We start from the raw sequence: 13,548 nt of genomic DNA on the forward strand, positions 1-13,548 counted from the left end.
TGACTATTCTGGCTATGTTCTATCACTGAGAACTTGCTGTGTGCCTTGGGCTGTACTAATTACTTTACCTACTTTTGCGTTAATGAAGTAGGCACCTGACTATCCCCATTTTACAAATGAGCAGAGTAAACAGATGGCACACGGAAGGATCAAGACGGCGGAAGTTACACGAAGTGGGGGGTAAGGGACAGAGAGTAGTCATGAGTGTTGCCCCAGTTCCTGGCTTGACTAGTAGGTGAACGTTGGACCCGTGCCGGGGTGGGAGATGCCAGGAGGGACCGGTTTCCTTGGTGTCCTCCCAGCAGACACCTGGCAGAACGCCTGTGTGTAGCATGTGCTCATTAAACATTTGTTGATTCACCACCTGAGCCTTCTCCCTTACCCCTCACTTTAATGATGCTCCTTCCTTGTTCCCATCACCTCTTCCCAGGAAAACTCCTCCTCTTTATTGCTGTGTGATGGACAAAGGATGTTCGTTAGAGTCAGATGGACTCAGGTTTGGAGCCAAGTCCTGCTACTTACTGGCTGAGTAAGTGGAAGGAAAATCCCAGTTAGTTTCCTCCCTTGTAAGATAGGGGGAACTAACACCCACCTCCCAGGCTGCAACGGGATCCTAATGACATGTTGAAAGTAACAAAACTGCAGGCATACGGAAGGTCCTAATAAGTATTAGCTAGTGTCATTATTTGTTCTTTTCTTTTTTTTTTTTAACATCTTTATTGGGGTATAATTGCTTTACAATGGTGTGTTAGTTTCTGCTTTATAACAAAGTGAATCAGTTATACATATACCTATGTTCCCATATCTCTTCCCTCTTGCATCTTGGCTCACCTCTGGTTCCATCTCTAATTTCCTGCTCTGAGTTGCTGGAGGAGGGGGCGAGACTGATGGCCTGGGGGACCAGGGACCAGGGATTCGAAAGGAGTGACTTCTGTGCTGAGGTCCACTGTGAACTCCACCTCAGGCCAATTCACTTGTAAACTCCTTGAGATCTAAAGAGAGCCAATCTCTTGGTCTAGAAAGGTATTTTTTTCTTAAGCAATTCTATCTATGAATATTTTGAGGACTTTTCTTTCTTTTAAATATCTATGTATAATTAGCGAGCCTGGGCAGCTGCCCTTTGGAAACTGGTGACCTGCTTCCCATGTGCAGGTCGCAAACAGAGGGCAGAAGCCACGTCAAGTGTGACTTTCTTCTGGCTCTCCATTGTCATGGTCCTATGAACAGCCATGTGTCACAGACACAGAGGAGCTGACCGAGGACACTTCCTTCCATTACAGCACACGCTGAGGGGGAGTCTGGCCTCGGGCTAGCGGACCTGGATCTCCACTCTGGATCCTGCACTCAGGTGCAAGATGGCTTTGGGCAAATCTCTTTTCCTCTGTGGGTCTCAGTGTCCTGTTTGGGTCTTATGGTCTCAGCTCCTGAGCCCCTTGATGGCGACTCCAGAGGCAGAGACTGACTGTATCCTTCTGTTTGTAGCGGGATCCCTCGTGCCTCACATAGTATCTGGCATTTAGTAAGTACTCAGTAAGTGCTTGTTTAATAAATGACCCTCAGCAGTTGCAGCTGTGACCATCAGTAGACGCTGCTGATCCGTAAACATTTCTTGGGAGAGATGAGTAATAAGGGGACTTAACAGATATACGAGATGCTTTGGGCAAGCTGAGCGGTTCTTACCATTTTTCATCTTTCTTGTCCATATGCTATGTTCATGCTCTGCCTGAATCTACACAGAGCATAAAATAGTAAAAGGAGGGATAATAGTAAAGCTATTTAATTCAGTCAAAACCTCCTGAGTGTATTGAAGACAATGGACAAGCTGTACATATTTAGTTACTTTTTGGTTTAGTATATAAAAAATACTATCTGATTTGGAATCAAGAGAAGGAGGCAGCAAATGCCTAGTGAATTGTGTCAGTTTGTATATATGGAGCATCTCACGTAACGGCTGAATTTGGTTGGCGGAACTGAGAGAGAGATTTCCTTCTCAGCACCTCGCAGACCCCTCTCAACGTGTGTGCCCCTGAAGGTGGGCAAGAGTAGCTGAGGGGACCCACAGACTCCGTGAAGTCCATTAACTCTCATCCCTTGACCAAGCCGATGCCTGCAGAGCCTTCCCGAGGCCATTCGGTGGACGGGGAGCCCACGGGATCCTCCTCTTTAAGTGGAAATGGTGCTCACTTGAGCCTTTGGTCCAGGAAATTGCTCAGCGTTCTCAGCACAAAAAAGAGGGCCCTGTGCCTGAAATTATGAGCTGTCTCCTGGACAGTCAGGATGGGAGAGGATAGCAGGTTGGGTGCTGATCTCAGACCTTGAAACCAGGCAGGCGCAGCTCAACAGCGGGGAGCGATGAAACAGGGCCTTGGGCTGAGGAAGAACTACAGGATGGGGCCCCGAAGCTCCCGGATTTCTCTCTGGCTCTCCCTCCCACCCTCCATCTTGCTTGCTTGCTCTTCTGAATCTCTCTCTCTCTCTTTACACACACACACAGCCCAACCGCTCTGAAGACTTGCCAGACCAGAGCAGTGAGATACACACACATGGAGATGCACAGAGAAATCACACAAATGGAAGGGGCGTCACCCAAACAGGGTGATTTTCCTCCTAACCCCTGTCTGATTTTATTTGCGATTTATGGTCATTGTCACATTTAATCCTTTCTATTTTCTAAAATGCTTCCCTCTGAGAGCCCAAGAGGGATTACTTCTCTCCATCCTCCTTTCCCAGTTCCCAGGGGTGCTCTGGGCGGTGCTAGGACAGGAGCGGGCTGCCCTAGCGGCCCCAGCTGCTGATGCGATGTCAGTGCTGCTGGCTGCAAGTGCCCAGCACTCCTGGTGGACAGTCCCATTCTGCCTCAGGTCGCTCAAAGGCCAGAGTAGTGGGGCTGCAAGAGAGACAGCCCCCTGGGAGGCAGGAGCTGCAGAAAACTTAGTGCAAGGCCCCTTTCATTCTGAGTGATAACAAGTCCCTGCCCTGGGCATTGGATGGACACCACAGCGGGGAAAGCAGGCTGGAGCTGTGTGATTTTCTCTTTAGTTCCAGTGTTATAACTAGAGTTGCAGAAAATGTCTCAGTCTGCCAGAGAGAGGCTGGGTGGATCTGTGGAGCTTGGCCTGGGCTTTGAGTCTGGGGACTGGACTTCTGACCCCACCAGCTCTCAGACCTTAAGCCAGACCTATCACCTCAGCTTCCTTATCATTAAGTGATGAGGATGGTCCAGACCGAGCCACTGTCCTGAGAGATGCTCTGTGAAAATGGGGCTCCAGGATCAATGTGGCTGACAGCACAGCTCATTCTAGTAATAGCCAACACTTAAATAGTGCTTGGCTTGGTATCAAAACGTATTAACTCATTCAATCCTTGTGAAGCAGCTGCTGTTGTTATTCTTATCTTACAGATGAGGTACAGAGAGGTTAAGTGATGTACCCAAGGTCACACAGCTGGTAAGGGGCAAAGCTGGGCTCTAGCTTCCAAATCTGTGATCATCACCATCCTGCCCCCTCCATGCACACTGCAATAGTGAGGCAGGGCTCTGAGAAGTTTTGCAGCAACAAACCAGTTTAACTTCGTTTAACCCAGCAATTCCCAAACTGATTTGACCAAAGAGCCCTCAGGAAGCATCAGAGTGCGGTGGCTGAAAGCGCAAAGTCAAGAGTCGGACATGGCTGGGTTTACATCTTTCTCTTCCACTTATACAACTGTTGTGACCTTGGACAGTGCTCAGCCTTTCAAAACATCATTAAATCTATAACATGGGGATGATGTTGATAACAGGGTTGCTGAGCGGATTAAAGAAACCAATGCATGAAAAATTCTTTGCAGAGTGCTTGGTATGGATGTCAGCCTTTACTATAGATAGATAAATAGATAGATAGATAGACGTACAGATAGATGGACGGGTGAAGAGATAGAAATATATACTGTAAAGATATCTATATGCTATATATATAGATATATGTATCTTTATATAGGTCTGTATCTGTATATTATATATAATTATATATTTATGTATAAATTTTATACATCATTTAAAATATCTTAAATATAATTTATATTAAAAGATATATAATTTTAATATATAATCTATATGTAATATATAGATATAGACAGATAGATAGATAAATATATACACACAAACACACATGTATACACACGTCCTATTGTGAGTCTGAAGAACTAACATTCCTGAAACATGTTTTGGGAAATGTTAGTCTATCAATCTCTAAGGTCCTCTTCTTTTCCTTTCCCCCTGTTTTGATTTCTAATTTTGAATTCTAAACTTCCTAAGATCTTATTAATGCATATGTCACTTCCTGTGTGGAAAGAACTCACGTGCACAGGACGTTATAGCTGGAAGGGCTTTAAATAGAGATCATGGTGTCAGACTCATCTGTCTCTTGGAGAGCTGAGGCCTGAGGAGGTTCATGACTTGTCTAAGGCCACTGTCCACGGTGCCATCATTGGAAAACAATGTAACTATATGAATTCATGGAGTTTTAGGATAGCACCTCATCCCCTCTCTTGCCCTGGGATGGGGTGGGACTTCAATCCCTGTGAGCCTTTAGAGCAGAGACCCCCAACAGCCTCAGGGTAGGGTGCTCTGGGCTTTCCTGAAAATCCACTCACGAGGTTCTCACAGGTTAGCTAAGGACTCCCTAGAACCCCCTCTTCCAGCTGAGCTCCTCCTGGCCTCTCTTTGATTTCCTTCAGGAATATGAACATTCTCTAAGATCCAAACAATGTTTAAGGAAGGGGTTGCTAACTCCTTGGCCCTCCTGGCCAAGCATATAACTAAGATGGGTGTTGGGTCTGTTTGAGATATTTTAAGAGATTGTCACTGTGACATCAGAGGAGTGCAGGCCCTCTCTGAAGTCATTCCAGTCCCCAAACCCCACAGTGCTGGTCACCAAGGCTGGTCTCTGCCTGGATGGAGATTTCCAGGCTTACGATCTGTCATCACCGTGTAAATAGCCCTAAAGCACCTTGCTCTTTCTTTCCTCCTGACCTGGGTCTCAGTAGTCCATATCAGACTCTAGCTCTTCCACTGTGACTGTCTCCTGAGTTTTACATGCTGCTGTGCTGGGCCGAACCTCTGACCTTTGTCCTCCGTGGCTAACTTTCCACTAATGTTTTGTGTTTCCCTTTTCAGAGAGTTGTTGCTGGAAAGTGGCTGACCCACCAGACATCATAGTTCTCATCCGCTTGCCGTCTAGGTGGGGCAGTAAACTGACTTTAAGCCAATGGGATGTGGGAGAAGGGATGTGAGCCCTTTCGACCCTGGACTATATAAACCTTCCACGTGACCCTTGCCCACCTTCTCCCCATTTGCTGGGTGGATGTTGAAGCTCTGAGTAGCCTTGAAAGGCATGTATTGGGGATAATGGAACCCCTCACAGCCTGGAACCCTGAATGACTGTATGGAGAAGAGTCCCATATCCATCCCCACTGCCCAATGGCCTTTATGTTAGCAAGAAATTAACTCCTATTGTGTTAAGGCACTGATATTTCAGAGTCTTTTGTTACTGTAGCTAGTGTTCCCCTAATACATATTCATATTCCCTCAACCAGTGATGTTTCCCACCCCTAACTCCAGCTCAAGTCCACCTCTGTTTCAAGTCCTCCTGGCCCCCTGATCTCAGTGGGCCCCGTCCTCTGCATTTCTGTACCTTACATTGTCACACTCAGGCTGTTCCCACTTTGTTACACATGGGCTTGTAGCGCTAATTGAAGAGGACAGAGATCTTGTTCTCTACTCATTCTGCATCTCCCAAAATGCCCAGCGTCAAGCCCAGCAAACAGTAGGCACTCAATCAATACTTGTTGATCGATCTGAGAGAGGCTGGAATGATCCATATCAAACTCCAGGCATCATCTGGGAGCTCGCTGATTAAACAGATGAATCTTGCAGCCTTTCTTTAACGCCACCAACCCAGCCTTTGCTGCGGGGGAGCCCCATTTCTGAGCCTCTAGGCTGCAGAGCCCTCCTTGTCAGCCAGGTCCTGGCTGACTTCCCAGGATCCAAGGCACTCCGGGCCTTTCTCAGATGGCCAGGGCATCCATCAGTGACCTGTCGAGTGAAGGTTATTCTTTGTTCTCTTTGACCCTCCTGCAAAACAAACAACCCACAGTAGACCCCTCTCTCGAGGGCTCTTGTTTCTCTTTCTCCACCTATCTGGGGAAGAATGGACTAGAAGTAGCTTCCAATTACTGTACCTGTATTTTAAAATATATATTTATGTTATAAGGTCTCATGGAAGTGTCATGATGAGGGGTCTTGGAAGCTCAGACCCAGAACAAGGGGCTTGGATACTGGTTAGCAGCATAGCTCGCACCGGCCATTTCTGCTCTAATGCTATAGCTGCTGACAGGTTAGTGAGAATTCAGCCATCCCAGGTAGTTGGAATGACGGTGATCAAAAATATTTTAGAGCCACTACACTTAGTTTCATTCATATATTTATTTTTTCCATTACTTTTTGTAGAAGAAGTAATACTTGTTTAATGAAAAATGAGAGAATATGGATAAGCAAACAAAAATTGTTTCTCATGTCATGTGAATTTCTCTGAGTCAAAGATAACTTACTCTGAATATTTTGGTGTACATCTTTTCCAGACCTTCCAATGCCGAAATATACATTTCTAATATACATAGTCTACACATACTGTTTTATAAGTTGGTTTTTACTTAACATTTTTCTATCACAAACAGTACCATTTTTTTTTTTTTTTTTTTTTTTGCCGTACGCGGGCCTTTCACTGCTGTGGCCTCTCCTGTTGCAGAGCACAGGCTCCGGACGCGCAGGCTCAGAGGCCATGGCTCACGGGCCCAGCCGCTCCGTGGCATGTGGGATCTTCCCGGACCGGGGCAGGAACCCATGTCCCCTGCATCGGCAGGCGGACTCTCAACCACTGCGCCACCAGGGAAGCCCAAACAGTACCATTTTAAAGGACTTCATATTATTCCATTTTATAGAAATGCACTGTAGTCCAGAAAACTATTGTTATCTATTGTTTAAGTGTTTTTCTGTTTGTTTGTTTTGTTTTGCTATTATAAATTCTTTGATGGACATTCTCGTAAGCATGCAAGCTTAGGATAAATTCATAGAAGTGGAATTACTAGGTCAAAGGGAATGTAGATTTTAAAGGTGTTTGACACCTGTAGCCATAAAGGTCACACCAATGTACCCTCCTGCCAGCATTCTAGCTAGTTTTAAGTTTATTCAGTCAAATAGGTTTGTGTATGTGGATACAAACAGGGGAGAAGTAGGATGGGGAGAAAGAATTTAAAGTTAATGTATTTTTAAAGCTGTTTATCTTAATTCAATTCTGCTCTGGTTGAATTCTGCTGCTCTTTAGAACAGACTTATGGGTTTAGATCCAGTTTTTGTCTGATTCTAGGTTTGTCTGATGCCAAACATCTGAAATCATCCCTTTGCATGAGTATAAAGGAGATGGGTTTGTTTTCAGCGTAATTCAAATGGGCACAAGCCCTGTGATCTGGAGAGCCCTGGGTTGTGGTGTGCGCGTGGGGAGGTGTGTGAATTCATCTTGTAGTTCACGGTGCACCACCCCTCCGGCCCCTAAGTCAAGGGGTGGTTGCTTCAAAAGGAAAAAAAAAAAGAAATCTTATTTTGAGATGCTCAAGGAAAAGAAAAAGCAAGGTGATGTGTGAGCTGTTTTATCTTGGCAGGAAGAATGTAGGTGCGGGGAAGAGCTGCATTTGGGAACTGGCTTTTTAGTGTGTGCAGATGTATTAAAATTCTTTTACTTAATATGTCAAAGTAAAAAATAGAAGCAGTTAATATCTCCCCCTCTGTCTTCCCTGCCATGCTCCCTTCTGTTGTCTGCCTTTTGACTCCCATGCTGCCAGGCTGCTGTCGGATGGTGAGAGGGTCACTCAGTGTCTGTGGTGGGCTTTGCAGCAGGGAGCACCTCTGCCCGGGGACAAGACCCTTCACACTGCCCAAGGTCGCTTGTTCTGATTAGCTTGGCCCCTGAGGAAGGAAAGGGGTTGGCTTATTAATGAATCCCTGGGCAGGATCACTTCTGGAAGTGGGGCATGAACTGTCGTGTGGAGAGGAGCTGGTGAAGTAGCTCTGGTTAAACCCTATTCTGGGAGGTCCAGTCAGTTGTCCAGATTATGGGTTTGTGCTTCTCCAAAAAGAGGTTTGAGACCGTGTCACAAAGAGACACTGGAAGAGAACTGGAGTTGAGCCAGGAGTCTGGTGCGGTGACTTTGCCCAAGCCAATAGCTCTGAATCTCAGTCTTAATATGTCAAACGGTGATGACAGGGTTGTTGGTGAAGATCAGATGGGCTAATCCTTCTGGGCCCACTGACTCTGTGATAAAAATATCCCTTGAATTTCTAATGGAAGTTTTCCCTCCCGTCATTCCCTCTTTGGTACTCTTATAGCACACTGTTAATGTAGCTCTTATCACACTGAGTAATGACAATTTTCATAGTTTCTGTTCTTTGCCGGACTGTTGTGTGAATTAGGGTAAAGTTAGTGACCATGATGAATAAAACCCTCAAGTTTGAGAGCCTTAGCCCAATAGTTGTATATTTATCAATTACTTGATTGATGAGCACTTTCATGTAAGAATTCAGGGACCCAGGTTCCTTCTATCTTGTGGCTCTGTTATCCCCTGGATCCTTGGAGTCTTATACACCCAGCCAGATAACATGGGATGAATGTATGGAGAATGCATACTTGCTTCTTAACTCTCTTGGCTTATGAGTGACTCGTGTTACTTCTGCTTACATCTCACTGGTGAGAGTCATCACATGGTTCCACCGAGATGCAAAGGAAGCTGGGAACTACAGTCCTTGGCTGGGCAGCTGCACCAGAGACAACTCTGTTCAATGAAAGGGCGAGTCTTAGTCTTTGGTGGGCAGTTAACTGTCTCTTCCACACCTGAGATCTCTGTGAGGGTAGGAGGCTGTCTTTCCTAGTCTTAGCACCCTGCATCATTCCTGACACAGATGTTCAATCCAGTAGACTTGCATCATCTGTTTATTTAAGTTTTGTAAATTTAGCCACACAGAGAAAGGGAGGGAGAAAACCATCAAAATAGTGCCCGTGGTTTTGTTTACCAATCCCAGGCAGTGGGTGGACAACTAGAAGATGGGTCTGCCAACTACAGATTGTGGGTCCTACCCTGCTTGCTGTCTGTCCTTGTAAATGAAGTTTTATGGGAACACAGTCATTCCTTTACATATTGTCTGTGGCTGCTTTCCTGCTACAATGGCAGAGTTGGTTGGGTACTTGTAACAGTGACTGCCAAGCCTAAAAAATTTACTATCTGGCCCTCTTCAGAAAAAGTTTGTGGACTCTTGCTCTAGAGAGAGAGTATGAGATGATAGACTTGAACCTGCTGTTCTTTTGTTAGTTTTCATCCCCTTGAGCACCTGAGAATGAGCATCTCATTGTGCCAAATGTGATTATCAACCAAGTGTTTAAAGATGCATGTTTTTAACACAATATAGTGTCCAAATGCAAACCAACTCCTTGGTGAATGCACAGACCATGTATATGGTACTTTCTAGGTTATTTAAGAAATTTTTAAGGTTCACGTTTATCTTACACACTCTTAGAGCTTACTGCTCCTTATGAAATGTAACGCCACTGTAAAAGCATGTTGAATGAATGCATAAGTGAATATGACAACCCTTTGGAAAGTTAAAGGGATCCTACAAATCATAGTATTACTATTACTTTCATTTCTTATTATATTTCAGAAAACAGAGATAACCCCTATCTGAATCCAAGGAGATGCTCTATTCAATGAAAGGGAGAGTCTCAACCCCAAGATGCTCATTAGGAGTTTGTATTCTGCTGGTTTTGTGATTGATTGCCTCTCTTTTCTTGGTTAGTGCATTGTCATAAATAGAAAATAATAGCTTTAAAAAAAAAGATGGGTGGGGACATTACAGTTACCCTGACTTGCAAATAGTGAAAAGGAGTTTGACTTCTAAATACATGCCACAGTGGCAATATTACCTTATTGGCTTCCTTCCCTTCCTTCACTCAGTTTTCTGCACTCCCACTGATGCTTCCTGGGATCACCTTCCAAATAAGCCACTTGCACCCAAATCCTTGTCTCAGGGTCTGCTTCTGGGGGAACCCAAATTAAGACAGCTTCTCCTTTTAAAAATTTTTGTTGCTCAAACTAACCGTTGAATATGGACTCTTGGAAGTGGAAAAGGAAAAGAAAGGAAAAGTTGAAAAAATTTTCAGTTTCAGACTTTCCCAATCTTGAAGCTTTTCATGGAGAGAAACCAAAGAACTATCCAGGGAAAAAAAGAATAAAAGAATACAAAATCAGACATCCCCAAGTTTGAGGACATGAAGCACAGTTGTGTTGACAATATAATTTGGAGAATTATAAAAATCATTTCTTCAATGAGAAAATCAGATTGCCCCTAATAATAGAAATAGTCTCTCAACAAGGGTTTTTAAAAATTACCACAAGTAATCCTTATGTAAAGCCAGGACTGAGAGTTACTGCTCTGTATGTTTAAGTCCATGACGTTAAAATGACATCATAATAGCTAGTGTTTATTTTCGGTTTCGCTGAGCCAGGCAATGTGCTGAGTCTTTGCAAATGCTGTCTCATCTATTTCTGACAGCAACTGCCGGGGCAGGATTTTTTGTTATCTGCACTTAATAGATGGTGGGCCTGTACTGAAGGAAGTTAAGGAACTCGCCTGAGACTGCACAGTCCTTGCTCTGTGTCTGAAATTCAGGCTGAAATTTAGCTTCGTGCCTTCCTCAGTTACCATGTGTTCAAGTGCTTTCTCTTTCTTAGTCAAACTTGCCAAAGATTGGTCTCATCAATGTACCAGTTTTATTTTATTGATTAATTTATAATTTCTTTTTTTCTTTTATACTTCCTTCCTTCTACTTCCCTTGGATTATTTTGTTGTTTTGTTGTTATTTATTCCTGATTTGAAAGTCAAGTCCCTTTATCTTCAATCTATATTTTGTATTGATAAACTTGTTTATTACTATTCATTGGCTTCTCAGTACCACTTTGGCTGCATCCCATAAATTTTGCCAAGTAGTGCTTTTGTTTTCAAATTGTAAATGGCTTGTAATTTGCTTGTATTTCCTCTCTAGCTTGGGAGTTACTTAAAAATATGTTTTAACATTTTTAAGTGTCAGAAATCCAGAAATAGCAAAATTGAAACCACCAGATCAGTAAAATAGTATTTAGTAAGAGTTTATTGTGCATAAAAGAATAGTTCTTGAACTGGGAGTTTCCAAATTCAAAATTGATGTGAAACTCAGGGGCATGACATTACAGGACAGCTTATAAAGTATAAGTAAATGAGGAAGCAGTTAAACTTTTACAATGATTGCTTATTACAGTGGGGATTTCCAGGTGGCAGGGGATTGATTAAAAGTGATTATCTTATGCCATTTTTTTGAAGATGACTTAAATTTCTATTCTGCTTATCAGAGACATTTACAAGAAATAATGTAAGTTAAGTTTCACTCATTTAATAAAAAATAAGCTAGATTTAGTTTTACTAACATGGCTTAAATGGCTTTGTGTGCTTGGAGGATTGTTAAGTCTAGTCTCCATCTTATTTTGTTTTAACACAAGTATAGATAGTTTTTGTAGTTAACTTTTTGTTGTTGATTTCTAACTGTGTTGCATTGTGGTCAGTGAAAATACTCTACATGATGACAGTTTTTCCTTTTGGTCTATAATAGAAAAAGGGAGGTTCCAGAATTTCCATCTGGATGGAAGAGAAAGCTCTATCTGCATAGGCTCCATAGATTTTACCTAAAATTGAGAAAACATAAATTATCCAAGCTAAAGAATGGAGGGGGGTGGCTGAGGGAGATTATAGGAAGACTAAATCCTTCTCCTTGCCCTCAAGCCTGCCAGGGATACAGACTTAATTGTCTTTGTATCCCCTCCTCACCTATTGTATTCTCTAGCTTGGGGACTTGGTCAGAATACATCGTTGAATTGAATAGTTACACCCATCATAAAATAATTAACATTATATACTAATAGAAGAAGTATCAGCAGTGAGAGCAAGAAGAACTAGAGTTCAGGGTGACCAGGTGTCACCGGGTGCACGAAGGAGGAAGTGAGGCTAGAACAGGCCCTGTGGGATGATTAAGATGAGGCCAAGTGGAAGGGAAGGGAGAGTGTTTCTAAGGTGGAAAGAAGCACCATCAACCTGTAGGCGGGTTGATGAGAGCAACCTGAGAGCAAACAATCATGTTCCTTTGCATGAAGGTAGAAATATAACAAGTAGAGTTTGACTGCAGCAAATAATTCATGCTTTAAAGTAATGGGAACTCTAGGTGATTAAGCAGGTTAGGGCTGGCATGTTTAGGGATTTTAAGTTTAGAACAAGGACGGTAGTTTCACATGGGAGGTGGGAATCGCTGTTGGAAAGGCTCAGGGAGTGTTTAAGGTGGCAAATCCCTCAGTGATGAGCAGCATGAGTTAGTAAGGCGAGAATGGGGTGGGCATGAGGGGTAGCGTGAGCCTGGGAGACGTTCTGAAGGAAGAATCAATAGCAGTTGGGTTCTAATTGAATGTGCAGGCTGAGTATAGAGAAGAGTCGAAGATGATACCTTGGTACCCAGCCTGGCAGGCTTGGAGATGGTAGTGATGTTCAAGACACAGGAAAGTAGGTTTGAAAGGGGGACCATGAGTTCAGCTATAGATATGTTGAGGCTGAGAGCATCCAAGAGGAAAGGTTCAGAAGTCATCAGACTGTAGAAGAAAGAGGTGGTAGAAAGGCTGCAGAGAAAGCCCCAGAAACCAGAAGAGGGAATTTCAAGGAAGTGTGTCTGGAGGTGGGAGGGGCTGTCAAAAGTGTCAGATGCTGTAGAGAAATGAGGGCAAGGTGGTGAGGGGAAGCACCTGAGGTTTGGCCTTAAAGAATACAGTTTCAGCTAATGTGGTGGTGACAGTCAAGTGGCAAAACAAAGGGAGAATAGGCAGCAAAGCAGGAGAGGCCATGGCCCTAAAGGGCACAAGTAACGTTACCTTGTCTAACCACCTGCTCCCTTTCATTTCGCCCACAGCTTTAGACAAAGACCCGAGGAACGGGGCGCCACTGGGGAGCGAGGAGCTGGAAGAGGCTAGGAGGTAAGCCTGCCAGGTGCCACGGAAACCAAGAATGACTTCCAAGATTTGGAGGTCACTGGGATCACAGCAGGGAACAGAGGGCTGTGGGCCATTGCAAAGTTGGGGTTAAAGGAGAAATTAATCCACTGGAAGCTTCTAGGCTGGCGAAAAGTGGGTCTCAGGGGCAGTAGGGAAGGTGATGAAGGGAGCAAGCTGGGGCTAGTGTGGCGGGCCTAGACTCTGCACGCTGGGCGGCCGGTAGAAGCTGGTGGACTCAGGGACCGCCTCGCCTTTGGAGAAACGGGTTGAGAAGGGGAGGCAGCCCTCCCCACTGTGGCAGCAATAAGTGTGGTGATTTGGGGGTTTCCGTGGCGATCAGAAGTCACCACTCACGCCCCAAGATCTTCCACTTGTGGAGATTGCTGTCTTGAAAGGCCCTGCTGG

General features: G+C 44.2%; 1 long non-coding RNA gene across 1 annotated transcript in view; it reads left to right on the plus strand.

Annotated features, from left to right (window-relative positions):
• LOC309970542 overlaps positions 1-13,189 on the plus strand; it is a 112,242-nt gene extending 99,053 nt beyond the window's left edge. Inside the window, exon 3 of the long non-coding RNA XR_014326690.1 lies at positions 13,062-13,189. This is a non-coding gene — a long non-coding RNA (uncharacterized lncRNA). The remainder of the gene's footprint in view (positions 1-13,061) is intronic.
• Positions 13,190-13,548: the final 359 nt, after the last annotated feature.

This window comes from Leucopleurus acutus (genome assembly GCF_964270905.1).
Source record: "Leucopleurus acutus genome assembly, chromosome: 13".
Classification (NCBI taxonomy): Eukaryota; Metazoa; Chordata; class Mammalia; order Artiodactyla; family Delphinidae; genus Leucopleurus; species Leucopleurus acutus.